The sequence below is a fragment of the Chelonoidis abingdonii genome, chromosome 4 (assembly GCF_003597395.2).
Source record: "Chelonoidis abingdonii isolate Lonesome George chromosome 4, CheloAbing_2.0, whole genome shotgun sequence".
Classification (NCBI taxonomy): domain Eukaryota; kingdom Metazoa; phylum Chordata; order Testudines; family Testudinidae; genus Chelonoidis; species Chelonoidis abingdonii.
The window spans coordinates 51,911,615-51,923,143 of NC_133772.1; the positions used below are offsets into that span (position 1 = coordinate 51,911,615).

Below are 11,529 nucleotides of genomic sequence, written 5' to 3' on the forward strand. Positions count from 1 at the left end.
ACCCTCTGTGTCCTTTGTTTTTCTTAAAGCTCTCAATGTACAAGTGGAAATTTGGAGACAAAATCGTAATGTAAGCACTGAGAAACATTATCTTCTCTGAAGCATGTAAATTGGACATGAAATTCTGCTCTTAAAGAGTTTATTGAAGTGTGTGGATGAAACATCTATATATGCAATCTATTAAAAAATTAATTCGGCTACCTTGGGCTTGATATATGATTGCAGTTTATTCCTAAGTTTGTTTCCAGCAACCGGTAGTGGCTTTAACCACTACATTTCCTTCCCTCTTTTTGCACTCCCAGCATTAACATGTGCTCTTGTTTGCCTGATCCAGATGGGATGTTTGAGGTTTCACCAAGCTTTCACTTTTGAAGCCATAATTTCCCCCTTCATCTCCAGCTGTTATAGTACCTCGTATTTTAGCTAGAAAGGCAAAATAAAGTTCCCCCTGGGACCACTGTCAAAACCACTCTATTGAGAAACCAGCAGCAAGATGCTGTGAATGGGCTGGTTTATTGCGCCCTTTTCCTTCTCTGAAAATCTAAATTAACGTTCATTCTTTTGGCTGTTTTTATGTCACCTACTGTTACAACTGATATTAAACAAGCTACCTTAATTTAAATGTAAGCCTCCAAAACTTAAATGCAGGTTCAAATGAACTGAGTTGATATCTGTAAAAAATGAAACTGAAATGCACATATATATATATATATATATATTATGATATTCAAAATGCAGTCTTCAGAAAATTGGCTTGTGTGGTGTGTTTATTTTTTGAGTCAACAGAGCAACAGGTATCCAGAAGTTGGGTTTTCCTTGAGTTTAATCAGTAATAGTTACTACTTTTTGGCTTATCACACAACTGTTCTGAGCAGGGATAATGGACGTTTCACTTACGCCTTCGTTTTGGATTGTCTTTCTCACACAAATCTTTTTCCATGGGCACAAAAACCAGTTCTAATGTGGAAGAGTAGTCCAAGGCTGTGATGGAATGTTTCCTTATCTAAACACTTTAAGGGGATCTGTGTAAGCAGTTTGTGGAATGAAGGAGTAAGCAAGAATGGATATTGCATCTGGTGAAGAAGAGCCTACGGTTAGTCTTGAGCCTGGGTATCCTATATAGAGATGTGGTATGAGAGCCCCTTTATCACTTGCTGATTCCTAAAAAGTTGACTGGCGAAGTACATATTTAAAATAAAACTTCTGAAAATGTGTGTTCATCGCAGGCCTCAAAATGTGTTCTGCTGTTGAGGTGGGAATCTCAGAACTTGATTTTGCTTTTGTGGCAAGGAGATACAAGACATTATTACAGCATTTACTTTCTTGTCCATTCCTGAACTTTGAAAGCTTCCCTAACTTAACATGTTACAAAAAATAAAGTACTGTATTTCTAAACTTCTGCTTGTGGGGCAATAATTTATCTACTTATGCTTCCCAAGTATTTAAAAAGAAAGCTTAGTTTTTGGGTAGGTGAGCATGACAGGATTTGGGTTGCGGGGAGGGAAACTTTGTGTGTGTGTGTGGAGAGGAAATTGAGGGAAAGCCAATGAGAAGCTAGTTTATGGTTATTTAGAGCTTGAATAGTTACATTTCTCAAGTTAATGGAAAATTTCTCTATCTGTGTGAAATAATGCATTCTTGTTTCAGATGATTTCATATGTATCTCAAAAGTGGTGGGAAGGACATCACTTTTCAGGGTGGAACTGGAATTTGCTTTCTCTCAACAGGTACATTAGTATACAGTCCAAAGGAACAATTTAGCATTGGCAAGGTGATGTGCTTGATTACCTAACAAGTTATATTCATCTTTTACTTTTAGTGATAGTCTCATTGTACAATTCAGAACCGACCCCTTTCTTGTGAGAACTTTCATTCTTTTTAATTCTTTAAGCGTGTTGGGGAACTTTAAAACCTGAGTGGTTTTTCTAATGTTGAAATTTTCTATTTGAACTAATATATCTAAACTCCATCTTCACCACTTATCTCACTGCGTAATTCCAAACACACATCTGTAGCCTTAGAACATCTTGGACTCTTGTTCCAGTTACATCACTCCTTATTAAAATTTGCCTTATCCTGCTAACTATACTTTTTTCAAGCAGACATTCACAGATGCAGTTCCTCACATTCCCCTTACAAGCTACACTTAATTCAAGTTTAAAGCAAAAGTCAAGATATCTTTAAAGATTTGTGAAACCCTGTGTGGATTTGACATGCTCTAGCCCTTAATAGCTTATCTTAGGGTAAATTTCAAATGTCTGTTTTAGAAACCATTTTCTTACAATTCTTTCTGTCCTGGTCAGAAGTCATATTTCATGGATATTTGTCCAACCCAGGTGAATGAAAGCAAAGTTGTTTTTAAATAGAAATTACCATTCCTGTTCAAAATTAGAGCCCTGTTTAGGTTGACATTGGTCCAGTATTAGATGCGTCAGAGGAAGTTTGAAGAAAACCCTATTGACAATTATGAAATAATGTGCCCTTCGGGAAATTTCTTGTCCCACTTGTCAGTGGTTGGCTTATATCTATGGCTTCTGATTTTTTATTTTAACTGAAACACTGATACAAAATTATATTACAATGCACTAAATGTCTTTATTTTATATATTCAGTAAACAATGGGAAAAAAATGATTACTTGTATCTAAGCACTGGTGTACACAGAGCAGTAATGTAGACGGGGGCGGGGGAGATTTGTAAAACACAGTAACATGCATTAATTGGTCAATATGTACCCTGCTGGTGTGCACTAAATGTTCCTAGTACATTTTAACAGTGCTGTTTGAAATGAGTATGTTAAAGAGCACTTGGGAACATTACAGAGATTGCTCATTACAGTACATACAGAGGAAGACCTGAAAATCCCCAATGTTTTGGACATTTACATCAAATTAAAACATTGCTAAAATGAAACATCCCAAAATGAAATTAACAAACTCCTAAAATATAAGACCTATTTATCTCCTATAGCATGAGTATTTATATTATCAACAAACAAAAATTCTAAGTGCAAATTTATGTTCTCTAGATGCAGATGTCCACCTCTTTTTGAATCCTGCTAATATAACTTTAAAAAAATATGCTGTCTTTTGACTGTCCCATGGTAAGTAGGAGTGCCCAAACTGCCTTCCTTACATTTTTATTTCCCATACTTATGTTCTCTCTCTAATCAATCTTTTTTCAGTCCTTATACAAAATCTCCATCTCCACAAGGACTAGTCATTTCTCTTCAGCTCTTGAGGCTCAACAATGACTATTCTGCAACCCAGTGTCTTCCCAAAATCTGGATCTCTGGGTTGCTCTCTACAGGTCACAGAGGTGGATCAGAGTTTTGGCATTCCACAGTCCAGCCATGTCCCCTCTGCTCCTGCTTACTGCCCGATTCTCTGCCTCTGCAGCAGCCAGTAATGGTGGTTTCTTTTGCAGTCACCTTCATTCCTATTTTTTCTGCCTAGCTTTTTGGCTCTGTAGAGCAGTATTCTACTTCCTCACCATTCTTCCTCTCCCTGAGTTGGTTAACCCCTTAGGGATTTAACCCTTCCTGAGCCTCTGCTGCAACATCTTGCTTCTTTGTCCCTTACAGGCATGGCAGAGCATCCAAGAAAGCACCAGGTCAAATCCAAGAGGCGCTTTAAAGGTGAGGCATTCTTCCCAGATTCAGTAGATGGTAAATTGTACCTCGACTTCTGTCACTAATTCTAATTAGGCTACAATCTAATTAGGCACTAATCCAGGGCTACAAATCAGATAGGCAGATGGGGTCTCTTACCCACAAGGCACCCATGACTCCAGTGGGAGGAAAATGGACCAGGAACCCCAGTGCAGAGCAGGGAGAGGTTCCAGAAGTGAGATGGACCGATCAACTCAGGCGAAAGTCCTAGGAGACCCTGCAGAACAAAGGAGAGGCTTGCAGGGCTACAGGTCTTGCAACCATCCCTGCCCCACCCCCCCGGTCTTAAAGTGGGTCCTGAGCACCCTCGGAAAAGAAGCATGGCTTCTAATCAGCTACCTTCCCTCACAAGCCAACCATGAGGGCTCTGACGAGTTTCCCCCCTCCCAGGGGGAATAGGACCCAGTGCAAGAGGATTTTCAACTAGCAATAATCACGCCTCGGATTAACCTCATTAGCTATGACACTGCCACCTCTCAGCACTTCAGGCCCTAAGACAGACAAGCCACGGAAGGCCTAACCAAACTGCAGCAGAGCTCCTGCACTCCCAAAGCACTCTGAAAATGTTAAAATATCTAATAAGAGAAAGGGGGGGGGGGGGAAATCCGGCAATAGGAGTCTTCTCTCTTCCTGCCACACTGCCACCTCTCAGCACTTCAGGCCCTAAGACAGACAAGCCACGGAAGGCCTAACCAAACTGCAGCAGAGCTCCTGCACTCCCAAAGCACTCTGAAAATGTTAAAATATCTAATAAGAGAAAGGGGGGGGGGGGAAATCAGGAAATAGGAGTCTTCTCTCTTCCTCCTCCCGCAAAGCAGATTTGCTCTCTGGCTCTGAAACCTGAGCAGGCTTCTGAGAGTAAACCTTAAGAGTAAATTTCTCCCTGCAAAATCCTGCCCTGAAGCTGTGGTATCCTTTCCCTCCTTCAAGGAAGTGATTAGGACTGAACAGAACAAGACTGATGAGGGCTAGCACATTCAAAAAGGGCAACAACATCAGGATCTGTAACATTCAAGAACCAAAGAGCTCTATTGAGGAGACACTATAAAGTTTGATGCTGCAGTAGCATCCTTCACCAGGGATATGATTATTCCCTCAGAAGGGGAGTTCTACCCTAAGGGTATGTCTGCGCTATGAAATTACTCTAATTTTACAGAATTTTATTTTTGGCAACAGATTGTATAAAGTCAAGTGCATGCGTCTACACCAGGGGTAGGCAACCTATGGCACGCATGCCGATTTTCAGTGGCACTCACACTGCCTGGGTCCTGGCCATGGGTCTGGCAGGCTCTGCATTTTAATTTAATTTGAAATGAAGCTTCTTAAACATTTTGAAAACCTTATTTACTTTACTTACAACAATAGTTTAGTTAGATATATTATAGACTTCTAGAAAGAGACCTTAAAATGTATTACTGCCACACGAAATCACTGAGCTGCTGCTAACAAAGGTAGTGGCTCTGGGAAATGTGCAGGTCATAGTACATGGCTTTGCTGCAATGGGATTCCCTAACTGGTAGGGTGGTAGATGGAACCCACATCCCTATCTTGGCACCGGACCACCAGGGCAGCCAGTACATAAACCGCAAGGGGTACTTTTCAATGGTGCTGCAAGCACTGCTAGATCACAAGGGATGTTTCACCAACCTCAACGTGGAATGGGCAGGAAGGGTTCATGATGCTCGTGTCTTCAAGAACATTAGTCTGTTTAAACAGCTGCAGGAAGGGATTTACTTCCCAGACCAGAAAATAACTGTTGGGGATGTTGAGATGCCTATAGTTCTTCTTTGAGTGCTTGCTCATTTCCATTCCAGTTAGGTGTGCGCGCGCTGCGTGCACGTTCGTCGGAAGATTTTTACCCTAGCAACACTCAGTGGGTCGGCTGGGCGCTCCCTGGAGTGGCACCGCCATGGCACCGGATATATACCACTGCCAACCCAACCGCCCCTCAGTTCCTTCTTACCGCCCGTGTGGGTCGTTGGAACAGTGGAGCGCGGCTTAGCAGATCTCCACTTCCCTAGCTACTCATAGTTTTCTCGCTATTATTGTATATATAGTTCAAATTTCTATACTTGAAGTTAGTTTATTATTTTCTTTAACATAGTGTATATAGTTAAGAGGGGGTCAGGGATTAGCCCCTTCCCCTCACCCAGTGCCAAGGCCCATGCCCGGTTCACCGGGTTTCAAACTGTGCTCGGCCTGTTACAAGCCGATGCCTACAGGAGATCTTCACGAATCCTGCCTTAAGTGCCTCAGGGAATCCCACCTCGCAGATAAGTGCCGCATTTGCAAGGCCTTCAAGCTGCGGACCAAAAAGGAACGGGACTTTCGTCTCAGACAGCTTCTGATGGAGGCAGCTCTTACTCCTCCACCCTCGGCACCGAGCGCCGGACAATCCGCACTGGGGAGAAATGCATCTTTGGCACCGGATCACACCGGTACTGCTAAGGCCCCTCGGCACCAACCGTTGCTGGCCCAGATGTCTGCTCGGCACTGCTCCCTCTCCCCGCGGGTAAAAAAAACAAGACTCCTGCGGCTTCCGTGTCCACGCCGCAGTCGGAGCACCCGCTTAAGTCGGACTGCCCAGCACCGACAACTGCTGTGGCACCAACCAACTTCAGCACCGTCGATTCCGGTCCCCCAAGAGCCGTCAAATCTGGTGCCTGACAGCTCCCCAGCACGCGCCGTGGTTGAGCTTACTATTCCCTCCACACCGGAGACATTCTCTACGGCAAGGGAACTGATTGCACTGACGGAGTCTGTGCTGCCTCAACCCTCGGCACCGCTGGTGCGGGTTATACAGTCCATAGGCAAGCCTGCCCTACTGAGACCATCCTCCGTCGGCACTGCTGAGAGGCACTGATCACGGTCACGGTCCCGCTGGCGTTCTCGGTCCCATCGCCGATCCTGGTCCCAACGCTGCTCGCAGTCCTGGTACCGTTCTCCATCTCGGTACCGGTCACACTCGCGGCACCATTCAAGACCCTCTTCACCGGCCCGGTACTCTCGGTACCTATCAAGCTCCCGGCACCGCACCTCTCGCAGCCACTCCCGGCGTCGAGCTTTGAGGTTCTGGTTGACCTCCTGGCACCGTTCCAGTCACAGGTCCCGGTCTCGTTCCCGGGACCGGTATAGCGCCTGGTACTGCTCGCTGCTGCAGCGTACAGACAGACTACCCAGGGATGGAGACCATTCTCAGGAGTTTTCAGCTCCTCCTTGGCTATCTCGCCATGCATCTATGTCATCCCATGCAGACAGTGCTTTCTATGCACAGGACCGTGACTTAGATGTCTCCAGCTGTGTCTTCCAAGGGACCCAGGCTCAAGACCAAGGACCTCATCAGTGGTCCTTCTGGACGCCTTGGGCATATCACCAAGCCCAAGGTGGGCCTCCAGTGCCATCACGCTCTGTACCGTAGGAGCACCGGATGCCAGAGGCTACTGTTAGCTGCCCCCCTCCTGCGGGTACGGAGCATGCTCCTATTCAGGCACCAGACCCTCAGGACCCACCAGAGCTGGACATCACCCAAGTCCACGAGACAACGGAGGACCCGATTGTCCCTGGCCTTTCCTCTTCCTCTTCTCCAGAAGAAGCGGTGGCGAGGACATCCTCCTTGGGCCCTCCTCCAGTTGACCTAATGTCACATCAAGACCTCCTGAGACGGGTGGCCCTGAATATGAACCTCCAGGTGGAGGAGGTTCTGGAGATAGAGGACCCGGTGGTAGATATTCTGTCGGCTGACACTTCCACAAGGGTGGCCTTACCATTTATTCAGACGATCCAAGCGAAAGCTGATACCATCTGGCAGTTTCCAGCATCTATTCCGCCCACGGCTAGGGGAGTCGACAGGAAGTACATGGTGCCCTCTAAGGGGTACGAGTATCTGTACGTACACTCTCCTCCCTGCTCCTTCGTCGTCCAGTCGGTTAACGAAAGGGAGCGCCATGGCCAGCAAGCCCCTGCCCCAAAAGCAAAGGAGGCTAGGCACATGGATTTATTGGGATGTAAAATCTACTCTGCGGGGGGCCTCCAACTCAGGGTGGCAAACCAACAAGCCCTGCTTAGCCACTATTACACCTGGGCGGCGGTTGAGAAATTCACAGAGCTAGTCCTCCAAGACTCGCGTCAAGAGTTTGCGGCCCTTTTGGAGGAAGGAAAGAAGGTGGCGAGAATTTCTCTCCAGGCCTCGTTAGACGCAGCCGACCCCGCAGCCAGAACTCTGGCTTCAGGAATTGCCATGAGGTGACTATCGTGGCTTCAGGTGTCAGGTCTTCCACCTGAATTGCAGCATACGATACAGGACTTGCCCTTTGAAGGTCAGGGCCTATTTTCGGAAAAGACTGACCCTAGGCTGCAGAGTCTGAAAGAAATAGGGTGATCATGCGCTTACTTGCAATGCACGTACCGCAGACTCAGCACAGACCCTTCCGGCCCCAGCCTCAGCACCCTTACCCCCTGCCTAGACAGCGGCAGGACTTCGGCAGGAGGCGTGGCTGAGGCAAACGTAGACAGCAGTCTGGACCCCAAGGGGGTCAGAATCATGGCCCTGCCAAACCACCCGCGGGACCTAAACCAAACTTTTGAAGGCGCGCCCGAGGGTGACGTACTAGTTGTTCAACAGGATCCTTTCCCTCACTTTTGCAACCGCCTCTCCTCTTTCCTCCCTGCATGGACCCAACTAACTTCAGATTGTTGGGTCTTACACATGGTAGAATTTGGATACTGCCTTCAGTTTATTTCGCTCCCCTCCTTCCACTCCCCATGCTTGTCCCTCTTCAGGGACCCCTCTCACGAGCAAATCCTCTTGCAGGAGGTACGGTCCCTCCTTGCCATGGGATCTATAGAGGAGGTACCGGAGGACTTGAGGGGCCAGGGGTTCTACTCCCGCTATTTCCTAATCACCAAGGTGAAGGGAGGTCTCAGACCAATTCGAGACCTGCGGGGACTCAACAAGTTCTTGATAAAGTTGAAGTTCTGCATAGTATCCCTGGGGACCATCATCCCATCCTTGGATCCTGGAGACTGGTATGCAGTCCTCGTTATGAAGGAAGCGTATTTTCACATTGCCATTTATCCTCCTCACAGATGGTACCTCAGGTTTGTGGTCAACCGTCAACATTTCCAATTTATGGTCCTTCCGTTTGGCCTCTCCACAGCCCCAAGAGTGTTCACAAAGCGTATGGCCATAGTCGCTGCCGCCCTCCGTCGTCGACACATACAGATCTTCCCATATCTCGATGATTGGCTCATTTGCGGGGCTTCCGAGACCCAAGTAACGCAGCATGTGGGCATTGTTAACGACCTATTCATCCAACTAGGCCTGATGATCAACCTAGTGAAATCTACTCTGGTTCCCACACAAAGAATCGAGTTCTTTTGCGCCATTCTGGACTCCAGTCTCACCAGGGCCTGCTTACCAGAGCCGTGGTTTCACGCAATGATATCTATTATACAAGGCCTACAAAAATTCCCAACCACTTCGGCTCGAACTTGTCTCGGCCTCCTGGGTCACATGGCTGCCTACACGTTCGTGACCAAGCACGCCAGGCTACGCCTACGTCCCCCTTCAAACTTGGCTCTCCTCAGTATACCACCCGGGGAGACACAATATAGACAGGATCCTCACGGTTCCCCCGAGACTCCTAGGCTCCCTCGACTGGTGGCTGACGCCCTCCCTGGTGTGTGCAGGGATGCCGTTCCATCCGCCCCAGCCTTCTATGGCCCTGACGACGGATGCGTCATCTCTCGGCTGGGGTGCTCACCTTGAACATCTTCGCACTCAAGGCCTTTGGTCATCTCAGGAGCTGGCCTTGCACATCAATGTCGAGAGATTGAGAGCAGTCCGCCTTGCTGCGTGCCAGGCATTTCAACAGCATCTGCAAGGCCGTTGTGTCAATGTTCACAGACCAACACAATGGCCATGTCTTACATAAACAAACGGGGGGGGGGGCACGGTCCTCCTCCCTTTGTCAGGAAGCATTCAACTCTGGGACTTTTGTTATAGCCCACTCGATAGACCTGGTAGTGTCCTTTCTCCCAGGGTTCGGAACACTCTGGCAGATCGACTCAGCAGATCACTTCGCTGCTCACCGAGTGGTCGATCCGTCAGACATTGTTCAATTCTGTTTTCCCGAAGTTAGTGGGTTTTCCCCTCATAGACCTTTCTTTGTTTCCCGCTAGAACAGGAAATGCCAGATGTTCTGCTCCTTCCAAGGTTCTCTCCCCGGGCTCGATCTCGGACGCTTTCCTGATTACCCATGTACCGAGCCAACAATGCTTTATGCCTTTCCACCGTTCCGCTAGTTCACAGCGTCCTGCTAAGCTCCACAGGACGGAGCTTGCTTGAATTATGATCGCCCAGCGTGGCCCAGGCAGCACTGGTACACCATGTTGCTAGACCTGTCGATAGCCAGCCCATTACCCTGCCTTCACCCAGACCTCATAATTCAGGACCGGCAGACTTCACCACCCAGACCTGCAGTCCTTCGCTTCATACTGGCAGGGCTGCTGCGTGGTTGAGCAGTCAGAGTTACGGCTGCTACTGCCTCAGTACAAGTACTCCTGGATAGCAGGAAACCTTCCACTCGGTCTAACATATCTGGCCAAGTGGAAGCGTTTCTCCTGCTGGTGCGAAACGCAAAATGTTTACTCCACCACCCGAGGTCTTGATTCCCCACCATCCTGGACTATACCTCTGGTCTCTCAAACAATCAGGACCTAGCGGGTATCATCATTGAGGGTTTGCATTGGCATTGGCGGCCATTTTTCTACCTTCCACCCAGGGAAGACTGTGGCCGCTCCGTTTTTTCACACCTTATGGTTTTCCAGGTTCTCAAGGGCTTGGAGCGCCTATACCCCCAAGTACGCTGCCTTGCCCCTACCTGGGACCTCAACCTGGTTTCTTAACCAGACTTATGTCTGCACCATTCGAGCCAGTTAGCAACTTGCTCACTGCTATACCTGTCCTGGAAGACAGTTTTGCCTCGTAGCCATTACATCGGCCAGACATGAGTCTCCGAGCTTTGGGCGCTCACAGTGGACCCACCTATACTGTGTTTCACAAGGACAAGGTGCGACCACACCCAGCGTTCCTCCTTAAAGTGGTATCCGCCTTCCATATTCAATGAGCGGACATCTTCCTTCTGGTCTTCTTCCCGAAGCCGCACTCATCACGGCAGGGTAGCAACAATTGCACTCCCTAGATGTCCATAAGGGCGCTCACATTTTAATATTTAGAACGGACCGAAGCCCTTTCGTAAATCGCCCCAACTTCTTCATCACAGTGGCAGATTGAATGAAGGGCCTTACCTGTCTCCTCCCAGAGGATTCTCCTCTTGAGTGCCCTGATGGCGTGCATCCGCACTTGTTATGACTTGGCTATGTTTCCTCGAGCCATCTCACCGCACATTCTACCAGGGCTCAAGCTTCCTCTTGCTGCCTTCCTGGCTCATGTACCATCCAGGAAAATATGTCCGCAGCTACCTGGTCCTTGGAGTCCACACCTTTGCTTCGCATTATGCTCTGGTTCAACCTCACAGTCGAGAGATGATGCAGCTTTTGGCTCAGCAGTTTTGCATTCTTGCCACATCTCACTCCGACCCCACTACCTAGGTAAGGCTTGGGAATCACACCTAACTGGAAACTGGAATGGATATGAGCAAGCACTCGAAGAAGAAAAGACGGTTACTCACCTTTGTAACTGTTGTTCTTCGAGATGTGTTGCTCATATCCATTCCAAACCCACCCTCCTTCCCCACTATCGGAGTAGCTGGCAAGAAGGAACTGAGGGGCAGTTGGGTCGGCAGGGGTATATATCCGGTGCCATGGCAGCACCACTCCAGGAGGCGCCCAGCCGACCCA

General features: G+C 47.9%; 1 non-coding gene across 1 annotated transcript; it reads right to left on the reverse strand.

The window, feature by feature from the left end:
• Nucleotides 1-4,011: 4,011 nt before the first annotated feature.
• LOC142046842 (U4 spliceosomal RNA) lies at nt 4,012-4,153 on the reverse strand. Its single transcript, XR_012655884.1, has one exon. It is a non-coding gene; the product is annotated as a U4 spliceosomal RNA (small nuclear RNA).
• Between the last annotated feature and the right edge of the window lie 7,376 nt (nt 4,154-11,529).